Source organism: Pristis pectinata, chromosome 11, assembly GCF_009764475.1.
Source record: "Pristis pectinata isolate sPriPec2 chromosome 11, sPriPec2.1.pri, whole genome shotgun sequence".
Classification (NCBI taxonomy): domain Eukaryota; kingdom Metazoa; phylum Chordata; class Chondrichthyes; order Rhinopristiformes; family Pristidae; genus Pristis; species Pristis pectinata.
This window is the reverse complement of record NC_067415.1, coordinates 75561447-75581713: the sequence shown is the minus strand read 5'-3', so window position 1 is coordinate 75581713 and position 20267 is coordinate 75561447. Positions and strand designations below refer to the sequence as shown.

The following is a 20267-nucleotide window of genomic DNA, read 5'->3' as shown; positions in this document are numbered from 1 at the left end:
CCAGAGGAATTTTGCCTCTGGGGCAAACAGACTCCCCCTTCTTCTGGCCACTACCTATGTTGAGGCTTTGAAGTGACTCATCAAGATTCTTTGCACCCATTTTAGCGTGCAGCCATTTTCAGGCACATTTGAATTTCAGGTTTATGGTTCCTTTCAATGTGGGGTTGTCCATTGCTTTAGATTGTGATACTTTCAGTAGTTTAGAAGTTTGAAAACACAATGAGTATAACATCCATAATTACAATTTTTTTCTCTTTTATTTTCTAAACTATTGAACAGACTATGGTAATATATCATTATGATAATTGTGCAAAATGAATACCTGCAACGTAATATTATATAGCCTGGTAGAGTCTGATGTGATGTGTTTTGTCAAAGATAGATATTCCTTACTTATTTTATTAACTTGCAGATCTAGCCAATGCACTTTGATTTATTTTAAACCAGGTAATATCCTTAGGATCAGAGGCCAATTCTCATCTTCAAACACCATTAGTAAAGCTTCCAATGTAATCAGAAAAGGGACAAATTATTAGTTTCTTCATGGGATGAAAAAACATTTTTTATTGGTATAATAGTTATTTACATTACAATGACATTTACTCCTAACCCAGTCATTTAATAATTGCTTATTTTTAATTTAATATAGAGATAAAAGTTTTCAAATGTGTTAAATCCCTTTTAACCCATATTGCCCATATTTGGGCAAGTGTTAAAATCAGGAATTAAGTAGCTTATTTGGAAATGCATAGTAGGAATTGGATTAGGCTTTTGAGGAATTTTACTTCAGGTATTGCTTTCTTAAGCTTGAGTCAGCCAACACGTTCTGTAAACTGCATTGCAGGAAAGTTTGGAAGCCCATTTATATAAGTTTAGATCATGACTTTTCAATATCTTTTTTTTTTCCTTCTCTCAATTGTTCTCTAATGTTAATCCAAGAGGTTTTTCCTACCTCATTGGACATTTGGGAACATCTGTTTAGTTTTCCTGAAGCAAAACATCTGCACAGACAATTGAACAGAGATATAGGACTGAAATCATTATGAACAATGGCTACTACCATTCATACATATCAATAACTTTAATTGTTAATAGAAGGTATAAAACTAAGTGAATTATCCACACTGTTAGAATGAGGAAGTGAGGAATTTGATACAAGAATGCTTTATTCTTATAAAAACATGTTTATATTGCATCTATAACAGAAGCACAGAGGTGCTTTGCAGGAATAAGGAGCAAACAAATTCTGGCAATACAAGTTATTCAATAGTTAGTCAATTAGGTAGATTTTCTACTTTCTAGGGAAGTATTCCCTTTGGCTCGAGTTTCTGTCTTGGGTCTCCAAATCAATGTCCAACCATGCATCAGAGTAGGCGAAGGCTTGGCCTTGTGGTTGTCTCACTACCCTGCTCAATGATTCACCCCCAACATTTCCAGCAACAGTTCTTGAAGAGGACCAGTATTTTAAGGCCTTGGAGGGAGATATGGCAAAGGTAATTCAGCATTTCCTGCAAATACAAATGGTTACCAACATAATCACAATGAAGTGTTGGGAATCTGTACAACTCTGTGTACATGGTGCACAAGGAAATTCCCACCAGAGGAGTTGGAAGAACCTGCCAAAGATTCCCTGCACAATGCCATTTCAATGTGTTACTATATGCTATACAAAGTCAAGGCCAGTATATTGTCCAGACATCCTGCACGTGCTCTTGTAACTGGAGTTCTGGCTAATGATTAGGCCGATGTTTGCCAATCCAGAAACAATGCAACTAGTTTCAATGTCCCAACTTAGCACTGGCCAAAGAGTGAATTCTTCCTGTGTTTGCCTGAGTCATTCACTTAATCAACTTCCATTTACTTCTTATTGTGGATGGCTAGAATGGGGGATGGAGGAGGCAAAACTTCCAAAAACTGATTGTTACTTCACCAAAATGTTGATAACTATAATTGCTGTAATTCTACAAAAGGAGTTTTTTTTTTGCCAAATAGGTCAAGCCAAAACCACACCAGAAGCTATCAAAACATCCAAAATTGAATGCTCCTGAAGTTTTAAACAGAGGTTTAAACTCTCATTGATCCCTGATATTGCAAATTGAAACATTTACAAAGTATACCTCTATCTCAGGGTGAAAGCACGTCATTGATTGATTTTATTTATGGAAAGAAAGGCTTCCTTTTTACTTTTACTCTGTTAAACATTAAAAAACAGATAATAAGGGAATATTTTCCATTTGGATGAAGATTTAATATTTAACTGCTGAGCCTGAATCAATATTTCTATACAGTAGTTGAGTTCATTGAAATTGTTGTTTTGGAATGCGATTCTGTATGGAACACGAATATGTTTATTTAAAGCAAAAACTACCAATAAAAGAATCCAACCTAAAATCATTATACTGATTCAGGCCTGTTGCCTGAAGTACAATTTTAAAAAATCATATTGTAATTCAATATACAGGAGTTTCAATATCGTTATTACTACAATCAAAAGGAAGCTGCAGTGAATTACTATTTAATATGAGAGCAGTCTTGCATTGGCTACATAATAAATCAGTTGTGTGGTGCATTTTTTCCCCAACTGCTGCATTCAAGTCAAATTGTCCTGAGTTTTCAAATTGACTACATTCGAAACCAAACAGAGAAACAAACGTAAAATATCGGGTTATCATTATAGATAGGGGGTGGGAAGCTGTGCTTGCATGTGGTCTCCATGTCTTGTGCACAATTAAGCTGGATCGCAGCTGTCAAAATAACAGCATTCAGAACATCCATCTGGCTTCTTAAATATTATTGCACATCTTTGTTCTCAGGAATCTCTGATGAGGGGATATTTTCACTTAATTGCTGCACAGGATCACACATGATGGTTTATGGGTTTAGGCAAATTACAGGCTGTACTTTGTTAACAAATTGAAGAGCACAAAGGCGTTTGATAATTATCCTATGGAGCTCAATTGGCCCTTAACAGCACCTGCATGTACAGCATCAGGGAGCCTTGTTTAAACACAAAAGCTCCTGTCTGTTAATTAACCTGAATGCACTTGTTATAAATGAAACCTATTTGTTTCCACTTAATATATTTTCAGCTAGTTTCAATATTCATTTGTTACAGTTGTTAAATGGAGTGAGAGAGAATGAACTCCTTTCTATGGTGGAGTGTACTAACTACAGGTACGTATACAGTGCACAGACAGTGAATCAATGAACCTGTCTAATTCATCAGTCTTTCTCATTTGTAAAAGAGTGATGAACTGGAAGCAAAAAGCAAAAGAAAAGGTGGAAATGGCATTCATATGACACTTTGCACTTTACCAAAATGACTTAAAGTACTTCATAGCCAATGAATTGCTACCAAAATACTGTTATTTGGCAGGAAATGTAATCAGAATAAGAACCCACAAATAACAAGATTAAAAAAAACTTAATTAATCTAGTTAATATCGAGATACATGACCATGACTAAACCGAAAGTAGAGTAGAATTCTTTGAAAGAAAATAGTTCAAGTAAGAAATTGCAAGATTCTTTTAACAAATGTAATTGAGGCATTTATTTGTATTTTGTTCACATTCCACCATTCTTCTTTGAAAACTGGCACGGGATCCTCCATATCTAAAAGAGGAGACTGGGTCTTAATCTAATCTCTTACCTGAAAGGCAGCTGCTCTAATCATGTAGCACAATGGCACAACTAGTAGAGATGCTGCCTCACAGCTCCAGTGATCCTGTCTGGTGCTGACTGCGTGGAGTTTGCACGCTCTTCCTATGACATGCGACTTTCCATTGGGTGCTTTGGTTTCCTTTTGCATCCTAAAGCCATGCCGGGTTGGTGGGTTAATTGACCATTTTCACTTGCCCACTGTGGGTAAGTGAGTGGTAGAATCTCAATGGGGTTAATGGGAATGTGAGGGGAAAAAAATGGCTTCAGTGTAAATAGCTGCTTCATGGTTGGCATGGACTCAGCCCAAGGACCTGCTTCCATGCTACATGACTATTAACATTCTCTCACTACTGCAGCGAAGTGTCATCCTGGATTAAGTGTTCAAGCTCATGGAGAATGATTTGAATTCACAGCCGTTCCAGCTCAAGAGTTCTCTCACCCTATCACACTGGCAAAAAAAACATTGGCAAATAAATTCAGTAAATGCACTGAAATATGTTTCTAAACTCTCAAACAATTAAACAAAGGTTTGAGAATATAAGGCAAATATCAAAAGGTCAATTTTCATTAAAGGGCTTTAATTCTCAAATTATTGTGATTTAATGAAAGTGAACTCAGAACAAGTAGCGAGGACCTTTATCTTCCTTCTCTATCCTTCCTCGATTTAATCAACAATCATCAATGCAAAGCGGCTTCTCAATCAATTGCTTTGATCTCTTGATCCAAAAATTGGTCAAGGAATGTATTCTTCAAAGCAATCAATAGGAGCTACCATAGCATGTGAAGAATCTAGCATTTTCGATTGTGGTTAATGTCTTATTAAAATCATGTTTAATCGATAAGAGCAAAGATAATGGAAGATTTAAATATGTGGGCAACATCTTTATATAATAATAACATTGATCTCAAAGCAATGAATGTCTAATGTAATCATACTGGAAATACAGTTGAGCGGAACAAATTTCTAGATTAATAAAATTGACTTTAGCTGATGCAATTAGTGAAGTATTTTTTTTTGTTCCAATTCTAGTTTAGAGTACAACCAATAATGAGATTCCACAAAATCAAGAGTGAAAAGTGCCCAGTCCTATTTTTATAAATGTCATTGGATGTGTTTTTGAAGATGTATGCTCATTAGGCCAGAACATACATTTAACAATAATAAGTCATACTCTCAAAGGAAGAATCTTGGAAAATTGTGAATTAGATGGTGAAAAACAGAATACATTTAGTGCCTTTAATATCATTAGCATTAACTCTCCACCTACATTACAACTCTTAAAATAGCTAGAGTAGATTTTTGAAAGGGCTGTTCTATAATTAATGTGGTCTGGATCTTCACAATAAAGTTTGCAAGGAAACAAACCAAGATTTTTGGTTGTCATTCAAACCTACCAAAATTAAATTGCTGGCACTCTAAATTATCTAGTGAGCAGTTTAAGTAAAAGTTCAGTTAAAATATAAAGCATTTTCTCATACATAACAATAAATGCTAATCTACTGTTTTTTTACATTTTTAATTACTTTGTTACTTGTAATAAATTTATGTTTCATATCAATGCAAGGGATACCCTACTGGAAAAGAAACATTACAGCTAAATTGCAAACTAAGTATGCCGTAAGGTGTAATAATTTGGTGTGTTCATTTTATGGTTACGTTTCAGGAACATGGGTGATAACTTGCTGTTTTCTCAATGCTAACACATAAAATCATTACACTTTTCTGCATATTTATTCCGCACTTCAGCTGTAATGTTGGTTCTCCAGCAGGGCATCCCTCACATCGATGTGAAACATGACTTTATTACAAGTAGCACTAAAAATGATAGTAATTTCAGCAAGACTTATATTGTTGAACTTAGTTCCAAACCTTCAGAAGTCTGCTGCTTGTCCTCTATCTGAGGATAATTAAAAAAGCGTCAAGGTTCTGATTCCTGGCATTTTTTTAAGAATTTATGCAATCCCAGACAGTTTCATGTTCTTGATGGCTTACGCACATGTTGAAATTGCTGTTGTGCTCTTCCTTCATGTATACTATGTGTGGTTTTTCTATCTTTGCAATGTTGAAATCAGTTTATTGCACCAGAAATTTACTTCCTAGGCTTAAGACCACAAAATTATCAATCACCTTGTCTTTTTTAGTTTCACATTCATTCTCAAGGATTTAAAAACCTATCCTGCTGTCTCTCAATTGCTACATTCCAATTTGTAATCACCTTCAGCAGCAGTTATTTCAGATTTGATGATGTGCAGCTTAATGGACCTTAGCCTTTTGCCATGAAAGAGTGCACAAACAGAGCAATTAAAGAACACGGGTGATGAGACAAAATGAAAGAAATCTTGCAGGTGGTGCAAAAGGTCAATTTGGCTTTAAAACACACACACACACTTGCACACCACCTTTGAATGCTCCATCACCATTCACTGGAGGCAGAGCCACAATCTAAAGGCAGCCAGTATTCTCCCTTTTAATGTGCTCTGAGGGCTTTTATCATATAATCATTATCCAGTAGAGAATTACTGCAAAAGGTTAATGTAGTCCAATAGGTCTGTCAAGTCATATAGAAGAGCATGCAGCTCACCAAAGGGAGAATGCCTACTTGTCCAAGGTTACACAAGGCTGGAGTAGAGTTGGTGAAAGGCTCCCAGGAAAAAGCAGGAGCTTCAGCTGATGCTCAAACATCTTCAATAAGTAAATAGAATAGGATGTCCCATTATAAGTTTTATTACTTTAATGGAGGATTAATCTATAATACTGACACCAACATAAAACTAGTGTTTCAGCAAAATATATTGTCTTTAAGGCTTTAGTTGGATTTATAATTTTTAAACCAGCAAAAATAATCCCTGTATCATGTACCTTCATGCAGTGAATGCTCTTTATATGATCCCTATAGGAATGACATTTCTCCTCCAGTAACCCTATACTCTAACTATTATTAAACATGACAGAACTGTTAACATTAATTTTAAAGGACATAATTGATATGCTTGGTGAGAATATTTTCAGATTTATAAAGCTGAGAATGAAATGGTGGATGTTGCAGCTCTGTTGTTGGTGGTGGTGATAGTAGGAATCATTTGATATGTGAATTTGGCTCAAGCATTATTCTTATGGTTTGTTGAAGCCAATACCTTAAAAATAATGCATGATCAAACGCAATAAGAGCAATTAATGGATATACAATTTCAGAAAATATACCTATGATCAAAAGTATATTAGCTTGAAATTAAATACATAAAATATTTTTCCAGCAACACTGCCAAAATTACATCATAAATGGGTCAGTACATGATCTATTTTACAAATTCTTCCATGCCACCAAGATTTATCGGGAAATCACAAACAACATGTTTACAAGTTTGTAATACATGCTGATAATGGTTATGTTGTGGATATATCCAAGCATGAATCCAAGGTTCTAGCTAGAATAAAAGATGTTAAACCAATGCCATTGAATCACTTTACCATTGATTTGCATATAACAGATATCAATTTTGTAAAGATCAAATTTAACTGCTTCCAGTTTCACTCCTCTTTTGAGAATGTTGATTCCCCATTTCCTCTGCCACCTTCCCAATTCACATGCGAGTGTCTGTAGGATATTGATGTTAGGAAGGGTAGGAACAGGACCCACACAGTGTAAAACTCAGTTCTTTCCTTAAATAAATAATACGCAGAAGGACAGTGGAAGGTTAGCTTTTGTCTGAAGACAGATTGTTGAAGTAAACAAAAATGCTCCAATTTTCCAGGGCCCTTAACAAGCAGCACAGGGAGTACTCCATCCTGTTTGGAACATTTTATCCCAGGAAAAATATTTTGACCATGGAATGACTGAGGGCATTATGATTATGAGGTCACCATTAAATTATGATAATGGATTAATTTATCCTTTTTAAACTGGAGGATGAAGACTGAATGGCAATCTCTGAGATATTTAAAATAATGAAGAGATTTGACAGGGATATCCAAAATAAAAAGGCATAATCCTAAAATTATAGGCAGGCCCAAAGTGAAATCAGGAAGTTTTTCCCAGAAAAGGATAATGGACATCTCAAACTTTTGCCCCAAATGGCTGTGGATAATGTAGTCATTTTTAAGGTTGAGATCAATAGATGTAGGAGGTGTTTAAAAGGTCTGAGGAGGAATATTGGGTAAATGGAACTGAAATAAAAGCAAATCCTAAACTGATAGAAAGGCAGGTGTTGATTAACCTGTTTCTTGTCCTTTGTTCCTACTAATCCTGCTTATATTTCCCTTCTGAGACCAACTATACTACTCCTACCATTACCCTAGCTGAGACTTACCAACTGAACTAATGATCAGTACCATCTTGGTCTGTAATACAGAGTGACGCATTGGTTAAACTGACTGATCCATCATAGGGTCATAAATTCACTTAGTCTTATTCTAAATGAAGGGAGTGACATGATAGATGTTTGTGCAACCCACTAACGAGCAACAATGACTCAGGTTGAAAGTGATCTGGTTCAGTCACCTCCTTTGCTAGGTGTTGGGCACAACCTAGTAAATTAGCTCCTAATCACTATTCATCCTTGGTTCAGTAAACCTGAGGTGCATAAAGGAAGCACATCACCCTCCATCTGCAGATTAGTAAATCTCCTAAATTTACAATTGTTTCTGCCCAATTATTACATTATAGAACTATAAATCAATCTAATAAAAATCTTCAGATCATTTCATCAGATCAGAGGCTTTGTTTCCAATTAAAGCTCACTAACTTCAGTAAACCCACAGTGGCCATTGAAAAACTGCAACTTGTTTTATGTAATGTGATGGGCATATGTGTGATATTGAGCAAAAACATTATGCAGTTTTCTGTTCCTATTATAATTGGGTGTGACAACAGTTACCATACCACTTAGTATACAAGAAATGTAAAGTTAAAGAATAATTTGTAAATTTAATTTGTAATTTGTGCAAATTAATTTCATTATAAAAGACATTCCACTATAATTCAGAATTGTAAATCATCTCATTATAAAACTTGAAAAGTATAATTGTTTTGCTATCGGGGAAAATAATGATTTAATTATACTAATTGGACTTAATCTACATATGGAAGTTGGGATGATTACTAAATAGATTCTCCCTCAATATCAGAGTTATCTTCAGCATGAGAAGTGTGACCATTGCCAGGGTAAGTGTAAATCTTATCAGGAATTGTTTGCAGCCAAAATTAGTGTCCAAAACCTGCAAGAAACCTCCAGTTCATTGACCCTAAAACCTAGACCCTGATCCCTCCACAAGACCCCTAATCTCCACCCCTGTCCACTTTCCTGATCACTACCTATGACCCCAATCCTCTGCCCAAATCCCTGTAAAAGATTCAACACTGACCACTCCTCCCCAGACATTTACCACTGCCAGTAATAAGGCATGTATCCTCTCACCAGGTGTCTTTCCATGCCAAATCAACCATTCCTCCACACCAAACCCATCTTCCAGCCTCCATCCAGGTCTGGCCTCAGAGCCAGTTGGCATATCTTTGGCCGAGGAAGCTGCATCATCCATTCAGTGGAACCAGAGATGTCAGGAATTTGCAATGGAGGTCTCACCACAACTGAAGCAGCCAGTAGGATCTCATTGCAAAGCCCATTCAGTATACTGTTTGGGATGCACTAAAATTTCCAGGCCTTCTCTGGTATGAAATCGGGAAGCATATGGCCTCCATGGCATGAACTTCCCAATTTCTGACATTGGTTGCTGGCAAATGACTGATCAATGGGATCCCTGCTGTCAGTCATCTAGCTAATCAAAAAGTACCCTCATGGAAATATATACACACCAGAGCATTGTGTAAATATTGGAACATTTGAGTAAGCTAGAAGGTGAAATGTCATGATAAATATGCTTATGTCAAAGAAATACAATGCTGATGTCTAAGATTTCCAGAAAAGTTTGCCAAGCAGCCATTATTTCTTAGTACACCATTAAAAATAATCAAATGGACCTCGTGCATTAGACCATTTTATCTTCACAGTATTTTTTTAAAAGAATTAAGGCAGGTGTAAATATCCCAGGATAGAAAATCATTCTCTGTATACATATGCACTAAATTTGTTCCACTGTAATTAAAGAATCAGAGTTCAACAAGGGCATATAACAGATTGCTACCCCTTCAATTCAACTGATTGTTCTTGATTCATTGGAAATGTTTATAAGGAGTCCAGCCATTGTCAGAGGGCTAATTTACCAACAGCAACTTCACGATTTCCTCTTTGAACTGTGTGGAGGTCTTGAGGTTAAGCTGTTTCAGTGGAATGCTGACTAATACCAATAGTGTTGTTACTATAAAATCCAGCTCCTCCAATCTTGCATCATTGAAGGACATCATTCAACTGACTACATCTCAGATGGCTCTGAAAACACTGTCCATTCAGACCCATTTGCCCCGTAGCCCCGAAGGCCATGAATGACCCTTTGGCTCTGACAAATTCTTGAATCTGAAACTTTGCCTATGTTTCCCTCTCCACAGATGCTGCCTGATATGGTGAATGTGTTCTGTTTATACTGTAGTGAAGTGTATGTTTTCCAAGTTACTGTTTCAGAAATTCAGTAGTAATATGCAACAAATTATAACAGTCAAGCTTGTTCAAGAATATCAGTTCCAAAGAGTACTCTTTTAAATTACATTAGAAACAGTATGCTTTCATTGAAGCATAATAGATAGAAATTTTAAGCCCTCTGACATACCAGGGTGACAAAATGATGTCAATGCAGCTCAAGTCATAGACAGCAGGAAACTGACAAATGATACTATTTTAATAAAAAGTTAAGAATAATGTGAATGCTTGAATGCCAGTTATAGTTGCTTTGGTTAAGTCCTTCTGAGCAGGTGAGGACTCTAAAACAAAATGGAACTCCTTTTCCCAATTGCCATTGAATGGAATAATTTTGTACTAAAAACCCCTTTGCTGTGCATTGTAGTGATTTAAAATGGTGAAGGAAAGGGGTTCTGAGACACATTGAGTACTTCTAGTTGTAATAGTCTGATTTACAGCTTGCAAAGGATTACAAACCAAAGGGATACCATCCCTATAATTATCAGATACTGATTTATAGGTCTCTGGTGATCCTACTTCAGCTGAAACAGTGACAAAAATAAAGCTGCTGTAATTGAAGAAATAAAGTTTAGTAGGGGGGAGACTGCCTGATTGGTTTACATGACAAAGTTAGATAATTAGAGCTCCCACTTAATAGTGAATCAGGTACAAATATTCAAACCATGACAAATGACTTTAATAATGCAGCTCATGATGCTTAACAGTGATAAATTTTCTTTCCTTAAACTTCTCTTCCTCTGCCGTAAAGACAAAATGGCTTAAGTGTCCCTTTTGCTCCATTTGTTCTTACAACACATCAGTGATAACTGCATTTTATTAAAAAAGCCTGAACAGCTTGTAAGTGTAAGGAAAAGGTGTTCAACCATTATGATTTATTCTGGAATTAATGAGTGACAACTTTCCTGTGAAAATAACTAAGGCCAAGATGAATATTCTCTGCCACCACTGTCTGCATGCCATGTTATTGTTGTAATAGGGTACTGAACCAGTGAGAAAATGTGGCTTTCAGTCTCAAATTTGAAACTAATTTCAATGTTTGTTATCGGTTGGCTTAGACCTCATACTTGCTTCCTGTTTGAAACATTTCATTATTTCTCCATATAGCAGCTTTCTAATTGGACAGTAAGGATGTTCTAAGACTAATTTAGTGAACTGTACAATATTTTATATGGAATTATGCAGTTTTATGGGTCCTCTAGGGATTGAGCTGGACACTTCATGAGAAACCATGTTTATCAGAAAACGACATTAGCAGTTTTCACCTTGCTTTTGTCTTCATTAAATTGCAGCTTTCTCCTATCCAGGGTCATATCCAACACTTGCATTGATGATTTGTCTTGATTGTGTTGTTTATTGAAGCACAAGGTTGATACAGCAGGGCTGTGTGAGACCACACACAAGTGGTTCAAGTGACAAAATTGCAAATTCTTCCCCAAGTGCAGCTCGGAAATGTGAAAGTGACAACACCTTGGGGTAGATTTTCATCTACGCCTTGGGGAAGGTAATCCGGTGGAGCCAATCATCAATCCACTAGAGAACTTGTAACAATCTCATTGCAAAGAAACAAAATGAAGATACAGATTACCAGATTCACGTCATGAAGATGAAAACTTGCTCCCATTTGTTGGGCATTAATTATTAATGTTTTGAGATATTGAGTTGCTTTGTTTGGGCCCTAATTTAGTCTAAAAGGAAATAAATACTTTTTAATTGTTTAACTGCAATGGATGTGGAGTGATTTTTTTTAAATCTAGGAGACCTTATGACAAAGGGATTGCTGAATAATTTTAGGGTAAATTACTTATTCCATTAACTATGCCACTCTGGATTTTGCTTGCATCTTTTTGCTATTTGGTTATTACTCACATCAAAGACAGGAAGTTATCATAGTTGTTTTCCTTTTTACATCAATGGCGATCATCATTTTCTTTCACTGAAGCCACCACATAGACGTTTTAGCAGCCTCATAACAGCACGAATAGTGGCTTCCCCAAAAGCCTGCAGATGCTGCAAAATCTGAAATAAAAACAAAAGTTGCTGAAAATAGCAAGTCAGGCAGCATACAAGGAAAAAATATAGATTTAACATTGCTGCAATTGTGCAGAGCCTTGGTGAGACCTCACCTTGAATGTTGTGTGCAGTTTTCATCTTCTTATCTAAGAAAGAATGTTCTTGCTATGAAGGGAATTCAACAAAGGTTCATCAAACTCATTCCTAAGAAGTCAAGACTAACTCAAGAGGAGAAACTGGGGATCTTATACAAAATTCTAATGAAACTAGATGGAGTAGGAGGTGGAGACAAGAACCAGGGGTCACAGTCTAAGGATAGGGGAAAGCCATTCTAGACAGATGAGGAGAGATTTCTTTTCCCAGAAAGTGGTGAACCTTTGTAGTTCTCTACCGTGGAAAGAAGTTGAAGCTAAATAATTAAATATATTCAAGAAGGAATTAGATATTGTTCTTAGGGCTAGTGGAATCAAGGGAAAGCCAGAAGAGGGTATTGAATATGGATCAGCCAGGATCATATTTTCTGGTGGAACAGTTTTGAAAGGCCAAATGGCCTACTCTTACTCTCAGTGTTTCTATTAAAATTGACTGACTGCATTCACAAAATCAGTCCTGTGTTTTCTGACCTACATTGGCTCACATTTAAGCAATGCTTTGATTTTAAAATTCTCATTACTTGTTTTCAACATCTTCCACAGCCTCATCCCTCTTATTTCTGGAATCCCTCCAGCGTTACAACCACTCTTCCAATTCTGACCTTGTGACCATCCCCAGTTTTAATCCCTCCATCAACAGCAACAGTGCCTTCATCTGCCAAAGACATACCCTCTGAATTCCCTCCCCAAACCCTTCTGCCTCCTGATGGTTGAAGAGGTTCCTTAAAACCTACATTAACTAGACTTTAATCAGCTGTCTTAATATCTCATCACAAGATACAGAGTAAAATATTGTTTGAAAATGCTCCTGTGAAGCGTCTTGGGGCACTTTATAACAAAAAGCTGTTGTTGTGCATCTAAATGAGCACGACAATAAATTTCAGTGGCTAGAAAAAAAAAACTCCTTTCTTTCAAAGAATAAACAACAATTATCTTTCAGCCAAAACCACTAAAGAAAGATGTTTGAGCAAAATAGCTGAAGCTCAAAGAAATTGTAATGTTCGGCTTAAATACTCATCCATAAAACACCAACAAGTCTGTTTCACCAACTGGTGTGCGCTTATCAGCTTTTATAGCCCAGACTGAAACTGAGACCATCATTTAATGGCCTATTTCTGGTTGGGATTTCTTATTTAAATTGACCTTGGAGGCTTAAAGGAAATGCACAACTACTCAATGATAATGAAACCAAATGGATGAAATGCACCACCAGCAATCGTCAACAATTCAGCATTAATATTGTAAAAAGCTCTGCAGCTTAGTGAAAATAACAATCCAAAGTAGCATCTTAAAAACAAGTAAAACCTGCAAATCAATTCATTCATCAACCATTGTAAACTGTTAAATTATAGTTCTGCTTCAATTTAATTTTAAATACATGACATTTAAAAATGCAGGTACTTCAGGAGAAAATTCAAGGACCCTCATTATCAGTTCCTTTCCATACAGCAATATTCCTTTATTGGCTGCACAACTTCTGATTCTGTGGTACTTTTTAATACATTTCCACTAAACAGTAATGTCAACATGCCACTGGAAGAACCTGCAGGCAACTTGCAAAGTCAGAATCATTAATATGGGTCAACGGAAAGTTAAGTCAGTGTTGCAGAGCAAGAATACTAGCAACAACTGATGAAATATGATCACAATTTTAATACGAATCTTGGAAAACTTTAATTTTAAGATTGCCTATAATTTCCTCCTATCCATTATTAAACACTTACAGTTTATATTTATTCAGAGAAACTGTAAACACCCAAGGGCAAGTTGGTCTGCCTACTGTGTTAAATAGTCTAGGTTTTGTATGGAAATGTCATCAAATTGCGGACACGTTCTTATGTACCCAACAACAGTTTAAAGATTGTGGTCAGTTGTACTGACTGAACTGTATTTCACTCTCCAAGACAACAGCTTCTCAGAATTGGCTGATTCTTGTGAATAATTAGAAGCATAATGATGTAGGCATTTAACATTTTTTGGATGGGGAAATTTATTGTCTCATTCTGCCAAATGACATTGTTTACATCAACAACCAATTTCTCAGGAGGTTGAAATAGTCTTACTTCCTGGTTAATGTGAAATAAAGTAGATTTTAATCTTGAACTATCTTGATCATAGCTACCTTTAACTTGCATAGATTGAAAAAAGGCACAAAAATTATGTAAATATCTCGTTATGATTGCATGCAAGTATATACAAGGTGGGTGAGCCAATTTCTGCGAGTCGGACACATTGCTTGCAAGAGCGACAGAAGACACAAAGCTTGAGAAGATATTTGGGGTAATCTTCAGTTTGTAGTAAATGATATGTCTATGATAGCCCACCATATTTCATCCTCTCCATCCAACATCTGTTGACCCTACCTTTATATTTTTAAATAAGCATTAGCATCAGCAGCAAGAAAATTCTAAACACGTTGGAACAAAACTTCTCCCAGCTTTTAAGCACTAACCCAGCAGATGCCAAGGACTCCTGAACACAACCAAAGTAAAACCTTCCACTCCAGTTGAGTGCCAACCCTGCGATGCCTGTGTGTTGCCCATGGACTTTTATGGAATCCAATTGGGAAAGGAAGGACTTCCTCACAATTTCCAGCACACAGGCCAGGAAATCTGATCACTAAATCTGTCAGGTTAACCCAGTGCAAGTACAACAGTTCTATTAAAATGGAAGAATTGGCTACTGGGCAAAAGATAATTAAGCTTTTTATATTTGAGTTAATTCAGTTGGTTTACAAGTATTTACTGTTTTTAAATGAGTATTTTAACATATTTTAATTTGCAAAATGTTATTTTTGTTACTTAATATTTCCCAACTGGACCAACCCATGCCAGCTGTCAAAGCCTTTCTGGGACTGCAGCCAGCCACTTGCATGCAGAGATGTTCTGTGATATGTTGGGCCTTGCTGACTTTGCCCAGGGTAGCAGTTAGTAGGGCTGCTGCCTCACAAGTCCAGTGACCCAGCTTCAATTCTCACCTCTGGTGTTGTGTGTGGAGTTTGCACATCCTCCTGTGGGTTTCCTTTGGGCGTTCTGATTTCCTCCCACATCTCAAAGACTTGCAAGTCAGTAAGTTAAGAGTCCATGTAAATTTCCCCTGATGTGTAGGTGAGTGGTAGAATCTGGAGGGGCAGGGGGGAGGAGGGTGGGGGTGGTGAAGAGGGGAGCTGATGGAAATGTGGGGAGAATAAAATGGGCAGTTAATGATCAGCAGGAAGTTGGTGGGCCAAAGGGCCTGTCACTGTGCTCTATGTGACAAGATTTAAATAATTTACGAAGTAATAAACTCACATAATACTTAAACCTACCAGAAATCAATTAAAAGCTCAAAATAAACAAACCACTTATCTCTTTATTCAGGGTTAGTGACCCCACTCAAATGAATGGAACTGTGCTACTTTTGCCAACCATCACTGGCAGATGTCAAATTGCATCCATCAATGTTCAATATGGCATTACTCTGTCACTGGGTTCAGTGGCGAGTCCAGTGGCAGAGCAGGAGGTCAGGTGTGCTGGTGAGGAGGACATCACCAGTGGTTTATACTCATCTCTTGGCATGGAGATGGTGGGCCAATTCTGTGTTGGATATCCTCCCTATGGATGCACTTCACATCTAAGTATACAAGGTTAGAGAAGTACCATGGTGACCATGTTGATTCATATGGCACTTTGACCCCTACAAATAAAGGAAAAGGGTTTCCTATTTTAATTTAATTACTTTTAATTTTGTTTATACTTTGTTTTTTTTAAACCATATTTGGACAGGTTTTAAATGATTCTGTTCATTGGAAATGAACAGCTGAGGATACAGACTAAGTGCTGGTAAAAGGGATTAGTAGAGATGGATCCTTGATGGTCAGCATTGATGTGGTGGGCCAAAGGGCCTGTTTCTTTGCTGTATGACTCCATGAAGTCTAATGGCTTTTGAGCACAGAGTGCAATTAAAGGTCATCAGGGTGTTACGGGCTGAGGCACAGAGATCTGATGCCTGTAGCCTGTTTAGAGTTAGGAGCCTACTCCACCTTTGCAAGATACCTCTTGGGTACACAGTACCAGCTCAGCCAGCTCTTTGTGTCCAAATTAGGTTAGTGCAGGAAAGCAGACACCATGGGAAGGCTGGATCCAAGATAACCAGCCTAACATCAGTATACACTTAGCCTTGTTGAATTCCACACATGTTGAAAGTTTGTGCAGGATTTTATGACAGATTGTGACAAGTTGTAGCTCAGACACTGCTTTCTGTCTTATGTAGTCTTTCAGGTGTGATGAAGTGATTATTAATGATCTACAACCTCAACAGTTGAGGAGAATTGCTGTTGGTTATGGAGGACAATTGCATTCACAAAGTTGACCTCTGGTTGGTATTTCCAGCAAAATCGTCATCACATGGTTGTAACTTCTGCAGGGTCGATCACTCCTCGAAGTACTTGTTGCTTCTTCCATTTCTCATTCTCTTCTCTTACTGTTCCTTCCACTTGTCCTGCTCCCTCCATTCCACTACTACTCTTCCTCTAACTCTCCTCCTTCACCTTCTCATTTCCCCCCTCTCCAAAACTGCCCTCATTTTCCCTTTCACTCTACTTTCTGCCTCTTAACCCTAGCACTTTGATCACGTGCAATTCTGCAGGAAGTATATCATGTATTTATGCTCATTAATACCTACATATTGATTTATCTGATAAAATAACTGCATTTATTATGGAAATTCAGCATATAGGAACACTTAAAAGTGTTAAGGAAATAACTTGAGATTTGCTTTGAGTACAGAGATGGCTCTGACAGTGTTTGAGTAATATTAGATTGATGTTGTCTGTATTAAATATTTAGATTTTAAGTCCATTTGGGTCAGACTCCAAACCTTAAACTAGTGGAAGATTGATGAACATTGATCAATGAAAGCTTGGTTGGTGATGTTAGTATTTTGACTTGCCAGATTTTCCCTATATTTAATAAGTATTGGTTAACAGTTGGATAAACAGCATTCTGCTGTCTAATAGCAGGAACAAACCATTGAAATGTTGCCAAGTGTCAAAACCACTCCATAAACAGTGCATGAATTTGTATCTGCAATCCCAGCAAAACCAGTAGGGAATGACTCAGTCTTTTCTGTTCCTACAGATTAGTTAGAATGTTTCATTTGTTGAGATGCATCTCAGAGACTGTTTATATCTTAGCCAGCTCACTTGGAACTGCAGTAATGTTACACATACTGATCTCAAAACAGCCCAAGTATAAATGGGCAAGTATTCCACAAATGCTGATATCTTACTCCAATTTTTATGACAATAGAGAAGTCAATTCTGTACCCCACAACATACCTGTGCCTTTGCATTGATAAGTTGACATGCACACACGAAGGAAAATACCACAAATGAAATCCAAAATACCAAAGCTATTGGAAATGTGCAGAAAGCTGGGTAATATTGAGAAAAAAAATCATTTCAGATCAATGAGGTCTTTGCTTAAAAGGTCATCAACTTTTACACTGTTCTTTCCTTCACAAGTGTTGCCTGATCTGTTGAGCATTTCCAGTCACAAGATCACTTGTGCACAGTGCATTGGAAGTCTGAATTTTCCATGGAAGTGGAAGACAATGCTTCAAAGTTACTAGAATGTGTGTAACAAAACCAAATTTGAAATTGCTTCTGATGTCATCCAGTATTTATCTTTGCACCCAGTTCTAGCCGTGGGGTTCATACTGCTGCTTGCATGCTGGAAATGGATGTGGAATCATTAATTTGTGGAGGTTTTACTTGTATAAACTCAGATGGAGTCTTATTTGATTTGAGACTTATTGTACTGCTATTTTTGCCTTGTAGAATTGGCACATCAATAAATTTAGGTTTAACACTAATTTTGTGCATTTAAGTCATTTTTGCATGGTTTATAAAATTCATTTCCTATTTTTCTAACATATTTCTTGCATAGTAGGAGACAAACCTACTAAATCATTAAAACAATACCACAAGCAGAACAACTTTAAAAACATGTAACCTACTTACCAGAGGATCTGAGAGATACTGGGTTTTCCAACAGACTCCTGTACCAGTGTTAGCCTCCATGTGTAGTCCAGAGGTAATGGCAGCTGCAACCATACCAGCATGTTAAAGACTGAAGTGTGCAGAAATTACGACCTGCCCAACTCACAGGAGGTTAAATGCTGGCATTTCCATTTGGAACTACCTATGAAATACAGGTCATAATATTTCCAAGTTTCACGACCATCATTTTCTCAGGAACTACTTCCTCTGAAAAAGTTGATTGTCCCATGTTTTCATTTAACTAAAAACTCTGGTTGTGTTTGTTGCTTTTAAAAATAATTCCCCCAGTATTTTTATACCTTAGTAATTTTCCACCAATATGCTCTAAATGGAGAACAGCTGAGGTGGGTTATGGAAACAAGACTTGTTGTGCTCTGAATGGTCTGACTTCTTGTCAATCACTTAAGAACAAAATGGACTTTGTAGGAACAGGTGCATATTAAAAAGGGAATGATTTAACTGGTTGATCTTCTGTTTCCTTCCATTGGTAATTGTTTTCTGATTGTCAGTTCTTGATTGGAAGATGCTTGGAAATGCAAATAGATAAACACCTTTCATATCTTAATTGGTGCATTCCTCAATAGCTAAATTGCAACATTTAACACCTGAAATTGTAATCCCTATTTACTCTTTGCAGACCAGCCAGCCATATGCTTTGAGTATTTTTATTTATGATTTGCCATTGATATGAACTTTCAATCGTCAGTGAGACAGTTTAACTTTGTTAGAGTGAGATACTGGTGCCTAACAAATCACTCTGGATACAAGATAATATTGTGAATGGAATTTTTGCACATTTCCACGAGGAATGAGCTGGGGGGAGGGGTGATTTCTTACCTGGTTTAAGAGACATGGAATGTAAAGCAATGGATGTGACTGATAAACATTGACTTGGCATTGCAGATTGTGTAAATCTTGTGGGTAGCGCATGTGACTTGTCAACTCCAAGAATCATGTTGACACTGGAAGATGTTGTGCTAGATAAAGGGAGCTGTTGATGGCCATGTGGGGGAGCTGGTTGCAGGAAATTAAGTGGGGGATTGATGGAATTGCTCTGAAACCTAGAATTCACACAAGAACATGAGTAGGAGCTGGAATAGACCACCAGGCCCCTCAAGCCTGCCTTGTCATTCAATATGGTCATGGCTGATTCTTGACTGGCCTCCATCACCCTCAACCTTCCAAAGATTTATCTACCTCCACTTCTCATGAGCTAGCCTCACTGGGGCAAAGAACTCCAGAGATTCACCACCCTCTGTAAGAAGTCTGCAAGACAGATACAATGTACCAAATGGACCAGATACAGGAAATATTCAAGTTTATGCTCTACATGGTTGTCTAAAACAAATCACTAAGTTCAATACCATTCTACTTGGAACTCTCCCAAAGTTCAACTGAGGTGCTCCATGGGTATGATCTGATGGACAGAGACTGCTGTGTATGTTTAAGTGATATCCATCCTTATTGATGCATTTTTGAAAGCCTGCACCAATTTCAGCTTGATTAGGTGAAGTAAACACAGCTTCTTCAAAGGAAATGGCAAAACAGCAAAAGTTTGCACATTTAAAGCATTTTTATTTTAAAAAAGGACTCCAAGGTGTTTCACAGGAGCAGAATCTAATTAGATTTGATAGAATCAATGGTTGCTAGAATGGATATGACACTCCCTAAATCATTAGCAGCAACTCAGTGAGCATTTCAGCCTTTGCCTCTCACTGAAAGCTTCTCCATCCTCCCATATCTGACCACAAAGATCTCTGTCCTGGAAAGCCTTGCAAGGAAGAAGGATCAATGAATGATGTTAATGTTGACTTGC

The 20267-nt window shown here is 37.1% G+C and overlaps 1 long non-coding RNA gene across 1 annotated transcript; it reads right to left on the bottom strand.

The window, feature by feature from the left end:
* Window positions 1-745: 745 nt before the first annotated feature.
* Window positions 746-18505, bottom strand: LOC127576232 (uncharacterized). Its single transcript, XR_007957191.1, has 3 exons — window positions 18413-18505; window positions 12116-12265; window positions 746-1508 (listed from the first exon to the last, which is right to left on the bottom strand). It is a non-coding gene; the product is annotated as an uncharacterized LOC127576232 (long non-coding RNA).
* Between the last annotated feature and the right edge of the window lie 1762 nt (window positions 18506-20267).